Raw genomic sequence first — 11330 nt, 5'->3', positions numbered from 1 at the left:
AGGGGAAACCAAAACAACAAGTAGGCAAAATGATAACTTCATAGTTCCACCAGCTTGTGTGTCCACTCCCAACAGACAGTAAGGAGGTGTTATTTCTTCATGAATAAGTCCTCCACACTTAACGCACTACACACCATTTACCAGTACATAATGACTCAAAGAACTGACTGCACAGTGAGTTACTATTATTATATTATTATATCTTGTCTTCTGCAATAAACTTATCACAAGACTTTTTGGGTTGCTTAACATGTGCAATTAGTTGAACTGGGCTCAAGAACACATTTATTGTCCACCTGTAACATTTTAATGTGCTCCCCCCAGATGTACAAGGCAAACATTAAACTGCAGCTTTAAAACTCTGAGGTCTAAAATAGATCTGGGCTCTGCTTCTTACCCCAAAAAGATGTTCTGTCTTTTTGTGCCACATATTGTGAAGTGTTCTGAATTTAGATGAAAAGTACACACTGTTCATTCAGGGCACAGAAATACCGTTGAAAAAAAAAATGTTTGGTGGGTACACAGATCTCCCGTAGTCTGCTTTTGTTACATTTTTAGCAATCAGTTTCTATCACTGATTAATATCAAGAACATTTTCTGTGAGAACCAGGAAGTCCCCTGATTAGTGTGAAGTCACCAGTGTACATTTCAAAGCCTGTAGGAAAAAAACCCCTAACCTCTACTAATAAAATTCCCTCATTTAAAATACCATTTATTCCAATAGTCAAGCTCATTTTTTTTAACAAGATAGACAAAGTCCTGTGTTACTAATTTCATCCTATCAGGATCCACTCAATATTCCCCAACAGATCATCATATATAAAAGATGACAGTCATGCTGATAGAAATTATGTATAGCATGTGTTATAGCACCAACTCAAGAACACAGCTGAAACTCAGGAGACTTAGATGACCCACCAGAGTTTACTTAGTGTGTATTTATCTAGACATCTTTGACAAAGAGCTGTGGTGAGTTATAGTAAAAGCTATGACTTTTTAGTAAATACCACCCTCTAGGGCACTGCTATTTCAGTAGGAACAGCACAAACACACAGTAACTATGACTGAAATCTGGGCAGGAAGTGATGAATAGGATTCCAGGAACAGAGACCAGAAGAGGAAGGGAGCATATTCAGATAGAGGAATTGGACATTTAGTCTTGAAGGCCACTGAGCTGCACCTTAGAGAGGAGATCGCAGCATATTTGGACAGGAGTGTGACTACAATGAAGGTACTGTGATTTAAGGAACACCTTAAACAAACCAACAAACTGTCACATGAGAATCAGCTACCTCCAACGACGGCAGCATCACCCACATAAATGCATTGGACATGCCTTTTCAGGGGGATAATGGAAGCTGTTATCACCAAACATACACTCTATTATTTGCTTTTTAAAAAATATTCAAAAATTAGCAAACAAAAATATAGAGAGAATAAATCCTTGCTAGCTTTCTACTTTCTTCTTTTAATGGTTCTTCGAGACAGGGTTTCTCTATGTAACAGTCCTGGCTGTCCTGGAACTCACTCTGTAGACCACAGTGGCCTCAAATTCACAAAGATCTGTATGTCTCTGCTTCCCAAGTACTGGGATTAAAGGTGTGCGCCACCACCGTCCGGCTTTTGAATTAGTTTTGTTTGTTTGTTTGTTTTTGAGGCAGGTTTGATTCTCTGTGTAGTCCTGGTTGTCCTGAAACTTGCTCTGCAGACCAGGCTGGCCTCGAACTCACAGAGATCTCTCTGCCTCGGCCTCCAGAGTGCTATGATCAAAGGTGTGTGTCACCACTGCTTGGCTTTGGATTAGTTTTTAAGGTGTGTGGATGATTTGTGTTGGTTTTCATGATGTTGACAACTCAGAAAGTCCTAAATTGTTCATATTTAGTAAGATTTGTGACTTGTGTGGACAGAAGTAAATAGCTCAACTTTAAGGGCTAATTTCATTTTCTGTAAAAAGGAGATAATCAAACTTTGGTAATGTGTGGTATGACTAAGTTACTGTGTATATAAAGATATGAAGAATTACTTGGCATTCAAGATGCAAGGATTTCATGTGTCTTCATTTTGTAAAGGAAGCCATCTCCAATTACAATGCATCCATTTCAAGGGTAAGTCCAACATGAGTTACTAACTGCAGCTAACTTCTTTGACGATTATGAACTCTGTAGGCTTCAACCCTCTTAGGAAGATGGGAGAGAGAATAGACTTTGGTCCGAAGATGTTTCCTTTGGCTTCCTCTGGCACTTGGTACACATCTTTTATAAATATGGGTGGTGTCTTATTCTTTTAAATGCTCATTGCTGTTTGAACTCTGCTTCTACTTTAGATCCAGGAGATGACTTCCATGGAAGGTTATTATGATGCCCACTCAAAATATCTTTTTCTGCTGACTACTTAGTCACAATTATTACATAATAATACAATATAATCTAGGTTATGCTAGATTTAAAATTTAGTGTGAAGTAAAAATTAATAACATGAGTTGAGCAAAGAATATTATATGAATGAATTATTACAAAATGCTCAGGACATAACCATTAATGGCAATTCTTCTTATACTAGGATTGAATGGCTCTAAAATGCTGAATTTACGTATCTGAAGAAACCCTGTTTGTTGTGTGTCTGAGTTTTCTGGAGAGGTATAAATAAAATCCCAGATAGGAACCAAAGAAACTAGTCTACCAAAGCCACCTTGGCAAGCCAATGACTTTAGTGGGGTTACTTACAGAATGGATAAGGATACAGGGTGTAGATGACTCAAAGGCAGAGTCACTAAAAGCTCACACCAGTTAGATAACCATTCATGAATGTTGCACTCCTAGGGTTCCCTACACGACTTTCAGACAGTTTAACAGATTGGAGCCTCTTACTCCCCAGCAGTCTGTACTGCTCATGAAACCTCAAGGAGAGATTTTATAAACCAGGCAAATTTTAGGAACTTCCTGAGACTTATAAATTGCTTCCTTCCTTCCTGAATCCCGGAGATTTGTTTACTTGTTGAGTCTTAATGTTTAAATTCTGAAGGAATTGATACACAACAAATTCACATTCTTCTTGTGTTCCCAGTCATGCAATTGACACTTACCCCAAACTTCTATTTTTATTCTCTCTTTGTGTACAACCCAGTTTAAATTTTTAGTCGAGCTATGGCTTTGAAATGAGTCCTTCTAACTTTTCCTTTGGGGATATGGGCAATCTAGACTACAGCCCATGGGGCCTGGGCATTAGTCTATAACTGATAAGAGCATAATAGGAAAAAAAGCTGAAAACTTTTTGCTTAGATCATGCTACTGCCCAATTAAACTACGTAGCATACAGCAACTGCCCAGTTTATGTGCCTTTTATCACCATTATTAGGAACAGAATAAAAGTTTTAATTATCGAGTCTGTCTTTTATTGTCATTGTGCATTTGGCTAAAGTACCTATGTGTTTCTTCTGGAAACTACTTTGGGAATTTAATTATACGCAATTCATTTTGCCTTAGGTTCTACTTGCCATGGCATAGTTCACAGATATAATAAAGTCTTAAATATCAAGACTTCAAGCTCACATTGGCATGACTAGTAAAAACTCAGTCCTTAGAGCTGGGTGTGATGAGGTTAAACTTTATTAACCCCAGCCTATGGTAGTCTGAGGCAGATCACAAATTTGAGAGCAGCCTGGGATACATGACAAGCCCCCATCTATGTAAACAGTAATTAGTCTCAGGAAGGAATGAGCTTGCATTCATACAATAACATGGATGAGCCTGAAAATATTAGTTAAATTATAACTGCCAGTCACAGATGACCCCATTACGCATGATTCCACTCATACAAAGTTTTTAATGTATGAAAATCTATAAAGACAGAAAGCTGAGGAATGGTTGCTTAGAGAAGGAGGGAGGGCAGCTGAGGAGTGAGGGACTGATAGTTATGTAACTAGCATCGCTGCTCTAAGTTAATTTCTCAACAATGATCAAATAAAACTTCATGATTAATTTCTCAAAGGAAGGTTAAAGTTTCAAGAAAAAAAATGTGTGCTGAAGGAATGGGGTCCCGAGACTGCTTTTATTGTCTTTGTCAAAACCTGCAGCCACTCATTCTATTGCTGACAAATCAAATCAAATCAAAACAAACAAAAAACCAAAAACAAAACCAACAACAAAATATCCCACAGGTGTGAAGGCCCCCTGCTGGCCATTTCCTAGCGGTTCTTCAGTCAGTCAGGCATTCACGAAGCCCGAAGGACTTTGGTCTAAACAAGAAGTTTCTTAAAAATCAGGGCACTTGGCTGTTTGATGAGAATTACCTGCGGTTATTAAGAAACATTACGCCACTGCCAGAGCCTGTTTTAATTTACCTGGGTTTCATTTGGGTAGTTATCCTTCAGAAGCCACATGTCAAAAAGAGTCCGGAACCTTCCTTCTATTTATCCTATCTCTTGAAAAGAGGATTTTGTCTCTCAAGTCTCAAATCCAAAGCACTCCGAAAGTTTTCATTCGGAAAAATATTTCATCGACGATAATACCAATCTTAACAAATGTCTAAAATGATACCACCAGATGGTGCTACCTCCTTACACTTCCCAAAGTCAGTGGCACATTTGAAAGGACATTTTGCAGTGAGTTTTAATTACCTTCTGCCAATACTATTTAAAGTTGCAGGAATCTGTCATCCAAGACTCTGTGGTGCAATAGGGATTTTATAATTGGACACCTGTGAATGGAAGTTGGCCAGCCAGTAGCAACACACAGAGAAGCTTAGCTTTCATCGCTCATGTTTTTTTTTTTTTTTTTTAACTTCACCTTTCTAGTTATTTTGTACTTCATTCCTAAGAAGTGAAAGAAGACTAGGTTTTTCTCATGCTAAAAAAATTCTGTATTAAAGATATGCTCACGATTATCTCGAACCCATAAAGATTTATAATGATATTGCCATATTCCTTTGCAACCCGCAAACGTTAGAACTGCTTTTATCCAAGGATAATAATATTTATTTCGAACTTAAAAGCAACCTTGCAAAAGAAAGCTGAAATTAGCAGGCAGCAGGTGTCTGGGTGTATGAATCATGTTCCTGGTTCTGTGTCAGATACAGATCAAACATTCCACTGGCTCTTTTACCTTGCTGGTTCCCTTATAATTACATGGGTATGAAAGGGCAAGTTCTGGTCAATGATATCCTTGTGCAGATAAAGGTACCTGTTCCAGATGGAGGTATGTGACACTCATGCACATTCTCAACTGGCTTTGACCTCACAGGAATTACAGGAAGAGGAGAAGAATGAGAAGCAGATGTGTTTCTGTGAAGTTTTCCCTCTTAGAGTTTCTGGTCTCTCCTGACAATGGACATTTTTTTAATCGAGAGCAAGGAGAGTGGAGAGAGATTCTCATACTCTCTCACTCAATGTTTGAGGTGAAGGGAGGAATCAAACCTGCTGGTTTGATATACCAGTGGGGACAGAGTCACTTACTGGTCAAACTGGAGCAAGGGGAAAGAAGACCTGGCAATATAGCTTTCCAGGGCTAGTTCTACTCCGACGTGATTAAGATTGACTTACAAGTTGTTGGGCACCAGGAGAGCTTGCTGGAGAAAGTTACCACAGCAGAATAAGAATTTTAGTGATATTTTGGAGGCGCTATGTACCACATGGGAGACACAGCCAAACCCTGAGTATTAGATGAACTAGCAGGTGAGAGCATTGGACCCAGACTGGAAAAGATCAAGATAGACAATGGCTGAGGCTAGAAAATATAATCTAGGTTATGCTAGATTTAAAATTTAGTGTGAAGTAAAAATTAATAACACGAGATGAGCAAAGAATATTATATGAGAACCATTAGAGGTTCAGAACATTACTTTCAAGACCCTTGATTCTTTCCTGCTACTGGAGGGTTGGTTGTACAAGGCCCTTTCTCTTACTCTACATTACGGGACATCTTCCACTGGGCTGGGGGTGTAGCTTTTTGGTGGTGTGTGGAGCATAGGTGAGGTCCTGAGTTCAATTTCCAGTATGACAAAAGAGCTTGACATATCTAATGGCGTAAAGATAAAAGGTTTATTTAGCCAGCACTTAGAAGGTGCAGTCAAGATCAGGAGTTCAATGAGATCCTGTCTCACATGCCAATAAAATCTAAAGTCAAAGCCCAGAATAGCAGCAACGACAATGAAGAAACCGACACATTTTATTTAAGAAGGGCCATAAAAGAACAGAGTAGATTATGAGATACTGAACATTTTAATTATATAGAAAGGAACATTGTATTTGTCAAATGCTACATTAGAATGGATTTAAATGGAATTGGAATTTAGAATTTAGTTAACTTTTTTAATGACAGCCTCTCATAGAGTTCAAGATGACCTGCAACTTGGGATCCTTCTGCCACTGCCTTCTGAGTACTCCAGTTACTGGCTTGGGCCACCAGTTCTGGCTTTAATTTTCATTGTTTCCTATTCATATATAGGAGACTCGAGCTGAAAACTAGAGTGGCTTTATATAAAACAAAGCCATTACATTGTCTGTATATCTAAGCGTAGGCATGAATTCTAACGTTTATGATCCTGTGACATGTCTGAAGTGCTTAGTAAATGTTGAGTCAAAAATTAACTTACAATTTCCAGAATACCTGACGCTGTATCTTAGGTATTTGGAAAGTATGAGAAATTTAATATAATGAATAAAGAACACCTGCTTACCCCAATTTTAATTTTTTCCTCACTCTCTTCCATTTTAATACATGACCTCACAATTTAGCCATTTCTCACTGTCTTTGAATCTCTCCTTTCTTTTAACTCTGTGTCGAATCCACCAGGAAATCCTGCTCGCTCTCTTAACAACTAGGTGTTCAGTCTTTATCTTTCTATCTTCACCATTCAAAGTCATTAAAAACAATCTTGACTTCTTCATTTACTCTCCTGTCTCTGAGGCATTCTTTTTTTTTTTTTTTTTCTTTTTAACCAAGAAGCCAATGTGTGTAGTACAATGTTTCTCTTTTTTGGCTTTTGGGGGTGCTCACCACCCAGCTCCCAGATAAGTCACGCACAGAAGCTTATTCTTAGTTGTGAAAGCCCAACCTTAGCTTGGGTTGTTTCTAGCCAGCTTTTCTTAAATTATCCCGACTACCTTTCGCCTCTGGGCTTTTATCTTTCTTACTTCTGTATATCTTACTTTCCATTTTACTCTGTGGCTGGCTGGCCCGCCCCTGATGTCCTCCTCTCCTTATTCTCTTGTTGCTCCTCTTCCTTGTTTCTTTTTCTATTTATCCTCTCTGCCTGCCAGCCCGCCTATCCTTGTTCCTGCCTCGCTATTGGCTACTTTGGCTCTTTATTAGGACCATAAGGTGTTTTAGACAGACAAAGAATCACAGCTTTAGAGAATTAAGCAAATGCAGCATAAACAAAAGTAACACACTTTAAAATAATATTCCCCAATACATGTGAACTTTTTAATACACGAAAGAAATCTTATCAATCACCTGCTTTAAACTCATTAGTAACTTTTTGTGCTCTTAGAATAAAATTCTAGGGTTGGGAATATAGGCTAGTGGTAGAGGACTTGCCCATAGGCACAGGCTCTGGATTCTGAGCTCAGCGCCTAAAACGGGCATAAAACAGATTCTAAGTGCATTAGCTTTATAACCGAAGCACAGCTTCCCTAACTGCCACCCCTGCAGTGCTTTCTGTACCACCACATCTGAAACCACCCAGGTCTTCTTGGCACATCTCAGACACACGAGGGCATTTGCTCTGATTTGGCACGCCTGAAATTTCATTCCTCAGAGTCTAATCATCGCAATGCTGTTTCCTTTTCAATCTTCAGATCTTAATTCAGATATCACCAAAGGAAAGTGTTCTTGACCAACCCGCTTAATCTCCGTTATAACATTTTTCACAGCAACTAATCCGCTTTAAAAAAAATTCTGCTTTCGAATTTTTTAGTTTTATATAAAGAAATTATATTTCCCTGAAAGATGCTTTTACCTTTAATTTTCTTGAAAATAATTGAAAAATAGGAAAGATTACTTTCATAGATCCCTTATACACAAGTTTCAACTTTATTCTTTTGTTAGTAGGACTTTCTTTATAGATCTTTTAAAAATACAATACTTGTGGCAGGGCTGGAGAGATGACTCGGAAGTTAAGGACATTGACTGCTCTTTCAGAGGTCCTGAGTTCAATTCCCAGCAATAACATGGAGGACCCACAGCCATATATAATGAGATCTAGTGCCCTCTTCTGGTGTGCAGACAGAACACTGAATACATAATAAACAAGTAAATCTTTAAAAAATACAATACTTTGAAAACTATAACATTTATAACCTTAAACAAATTAGCTAATAGTTTTTATTTATTTATTTTAGCATGATACCTTTTGTTCTTGGACATAATTTTCTGCAAAGAACGCCTTGTTTTTTAAACTAGCTTTCCCTTCGACTTCAGCACTAATATGAATTCTTTTCTTTTTTTCCATTTATTTATTTATTTATTAAAGATTTCTGTCTCTTCCCCACCGCCGCCTCCCCTTTCCCTCCCCCTCCCCCACTCAAGTCCCCCTCCCTCGTCAGCCCAAAGAATTTAACGAATTCTTTTCTTAATAAATTCTTTTGGTACATAAATTCATTACTAAGCAAAGATAGACGTTTCATTTTTCCTAGTAGTCAACAATCCAAAGAAAGAGGCCATTTACTATAATTTCAAAGAATAATGCCAGTTTCTAATCTCTGCCTGCTCAAAAAGTCCTGTTAGTAAAATACTTCCTTGAAATCTCAATGCTAATTTATTATAAAATGTACTACATTGCAGTACCTTTTGTGACTTTCATCTACTACTTGTGAATCCCTTGAAGACTAAGTACAAAGACTCTTCCTTTACCTGCAAGTAATTCCTTGTTACTCTTGGGCCAATAAGAATGGGATTAATTTAGACATCTTTCATATTTCCCATTCATTTCTGATTTCTTAACAAAGTACCTGAAGAAATTTAATTACATTTATTAAAACACTTTAAAATCACTATTTTCTAAAGTTAAATGGAGTTATGTGCTAGTGATTGTGGCATTAAGAATCATTAATATTGCTATGCATCTTGGCTCATGCCTTTAATCCCAGTACTTGGGAGGTAGAGGCAAGTGGATCTCTTTGAGTTCAAGGCCAGCCTGGTTGGTTTACACAGTGAGTTTTAGGATAGCCAGTGTTACAAATAGAGACCCTGTCTCAAAACAACAACAGCAACAAGAAAAACCCAAACAAAAACAAAACAAAAAGTGAGACAAAACAAAATCATTCACGCATGCGTTGTCACGGTCTTATCATTTATATATTTGTGTGTCTTTTTATAGGTAAAGACAATAATCAATGAAAAAGACGCCATCAGTCTGAGGGGGAGTGAGAGCAGGAATGGGAGGGGCTGAAGGGCACAAGGGACAACAATTATGCTTCAGTAAAAATATTTTTTAAAAGGTCATTAATATCAAAAATGAATTTTGAGTGTTTTCTATCTATGGTCCTTTAAGAAGAACTAAAATATTACAATGTATTCATTATATTTAACCAGAGATTCCCTGAAATTCCTTTTTTATAAAGAGAAAGAATGAAAAAGTATATATTGGCTTAATGAAGATTACTAAGATTCTCCATTGAAGTTTGAAATTATAAGAACTTACAATTCATTTCCCAGTGTTCTAGAAGAACTTGCACACACGAAGAGGAAAGTTGACAAATCAATGCGTCCTATGTATTTGATAACCCAAAACTTTTATTTCACTTTTGATTTTGTGAACTTGTGATTGCTTTTCCTTTGTCTTAATCAGCCATTTTGTAGGCTAAATAGAAAGAGAATATTAAATTCAAGAAACATATCAAAACCTTTCCACTTCCATGGCTGTACCTCTCTTGGTTCTACATAGGACATTTGATATGTAGGGGTGTGCCCATACAGTTTTTTTCTTGTCTAAACTAAGATAGTTTTGGGTACTAAGAGTTATGTGCTAATTACCACAGTAAGTTGTTGGATGGAAACCATCCCTACCAAATATGACAGTCTGCTCATCCTATACACAGCTATAAAGACAACATCCTTACCCCATGCTTTTTGTATCTTAGAGAAGAAGAAATATCTAGAATATTATTACAGAATAACTTTTGTGTGTTCTTTGTTTGTTTAGTTTTGGCTTTCCATGGGAGGTAAAAAGACCTGGCTGATCAATGAGTTTGGCAGAAGAAACTGAGCATGAAATCCTTAAACATAACCATTGCCCAAGCGACTGGTGTAATTCTTGACATTTCTGACAAGACTTTTTCAGACACTTGTAAAAGGTGATGCTGTGTAACAAAATAGCTTTGTTTTCTAACACTAACTTTATGTGTCCACCCTGGCTTTCAGAAAGCTAATTTTAAATGTATTATTTCATCACTATTTCCTCCTCTACTACTATCAATGTTTTAACAATATTTTCTAGAATACTCTTTTCATAGGAGCATTTTATTTCTACTCGTATATATATCAAAGAATCTTGGAGACTCTTCTCCTCAAATAAAGCTCATTTAAATTAAATGCTTGACCTTTTCCATGCATTAATTATAATTTTATTAGATGAAATAAAGTTTCTACATTTTTAAAAAATTTGAGCTAAATTTATTAAGGTAAAATAAAATACAAGAAAAAACATACAGATCTGTAATTTTCTTCTTCTTTTAAAGGCCTTCCTATAAAAACAGTGGAGCTGAAAGACGTTGCCATAGCTGCATTTCTTATACCTGGCAGAGATTACTCACAGGAGAAAAGTTTTATCTTGGCTTATAGTCTGAGAGGGCACAAACTCATCATGGTGACAAAGGCATTTTGGGTGGAGCTGTGTCTGTTGATGACAGTAGCAGCACAAGGCAGATGCTTGTTACTTGAGTCACACCAGGATAGAGTGCTCCACCAGGATAGAGTGCTCCACCAGGATAGAGTGCTCCAGCTGGGAGAAGAGTTGGAGCTAAATCAAGGCTGCTTCTTCCAGCCAGGCTCCAACTACTGAAGGGTCCAAAACCTCCCAAGTAACACCACTAGCTGGCCATCAACTGTTACACACATATACGGGGAGTCTCACTTTCAAACTATAATCAACACTGTGTTTTTCTTCTGCTGACAGAGGTTTCTGTCTTGCCCAGTCCCACAGCCATTCAGTCCCAAAGAAACACACAGAGGTATACATTAATGATAAACTGGTTGGTCTAATATCTCAGGTTTCTTATTAACTCTTACATTGTACATTGACTTAATTTGAATTCTTGTCTGTGTTAGCCATGTGGCTTCGTACCTTTTATCAGCGAGACATTCTCATCTTGCTTCCTCTGTGTCTGGGTGACA

The sequence above is a fragment of the Alexandromys fortis genome, unplaced genomic scaffold (assembly GCF_014885135.2).
Source record: "Alexandromys fortis isolate MF-2015 unplaced genomic scaffold, M_Fortis_MF-2015_v1.1 scaffold_34, whole genome shotgun sequence".
Taxonomy (NCBI): Eukaryota; Metazoa; Chordata; class Mammalia; order Rodentia; family Cricetidae; genus Alexandromys; species Alexandromys fortis.
Note: the sequence above shows the minus strand (reverse complement) of the source record.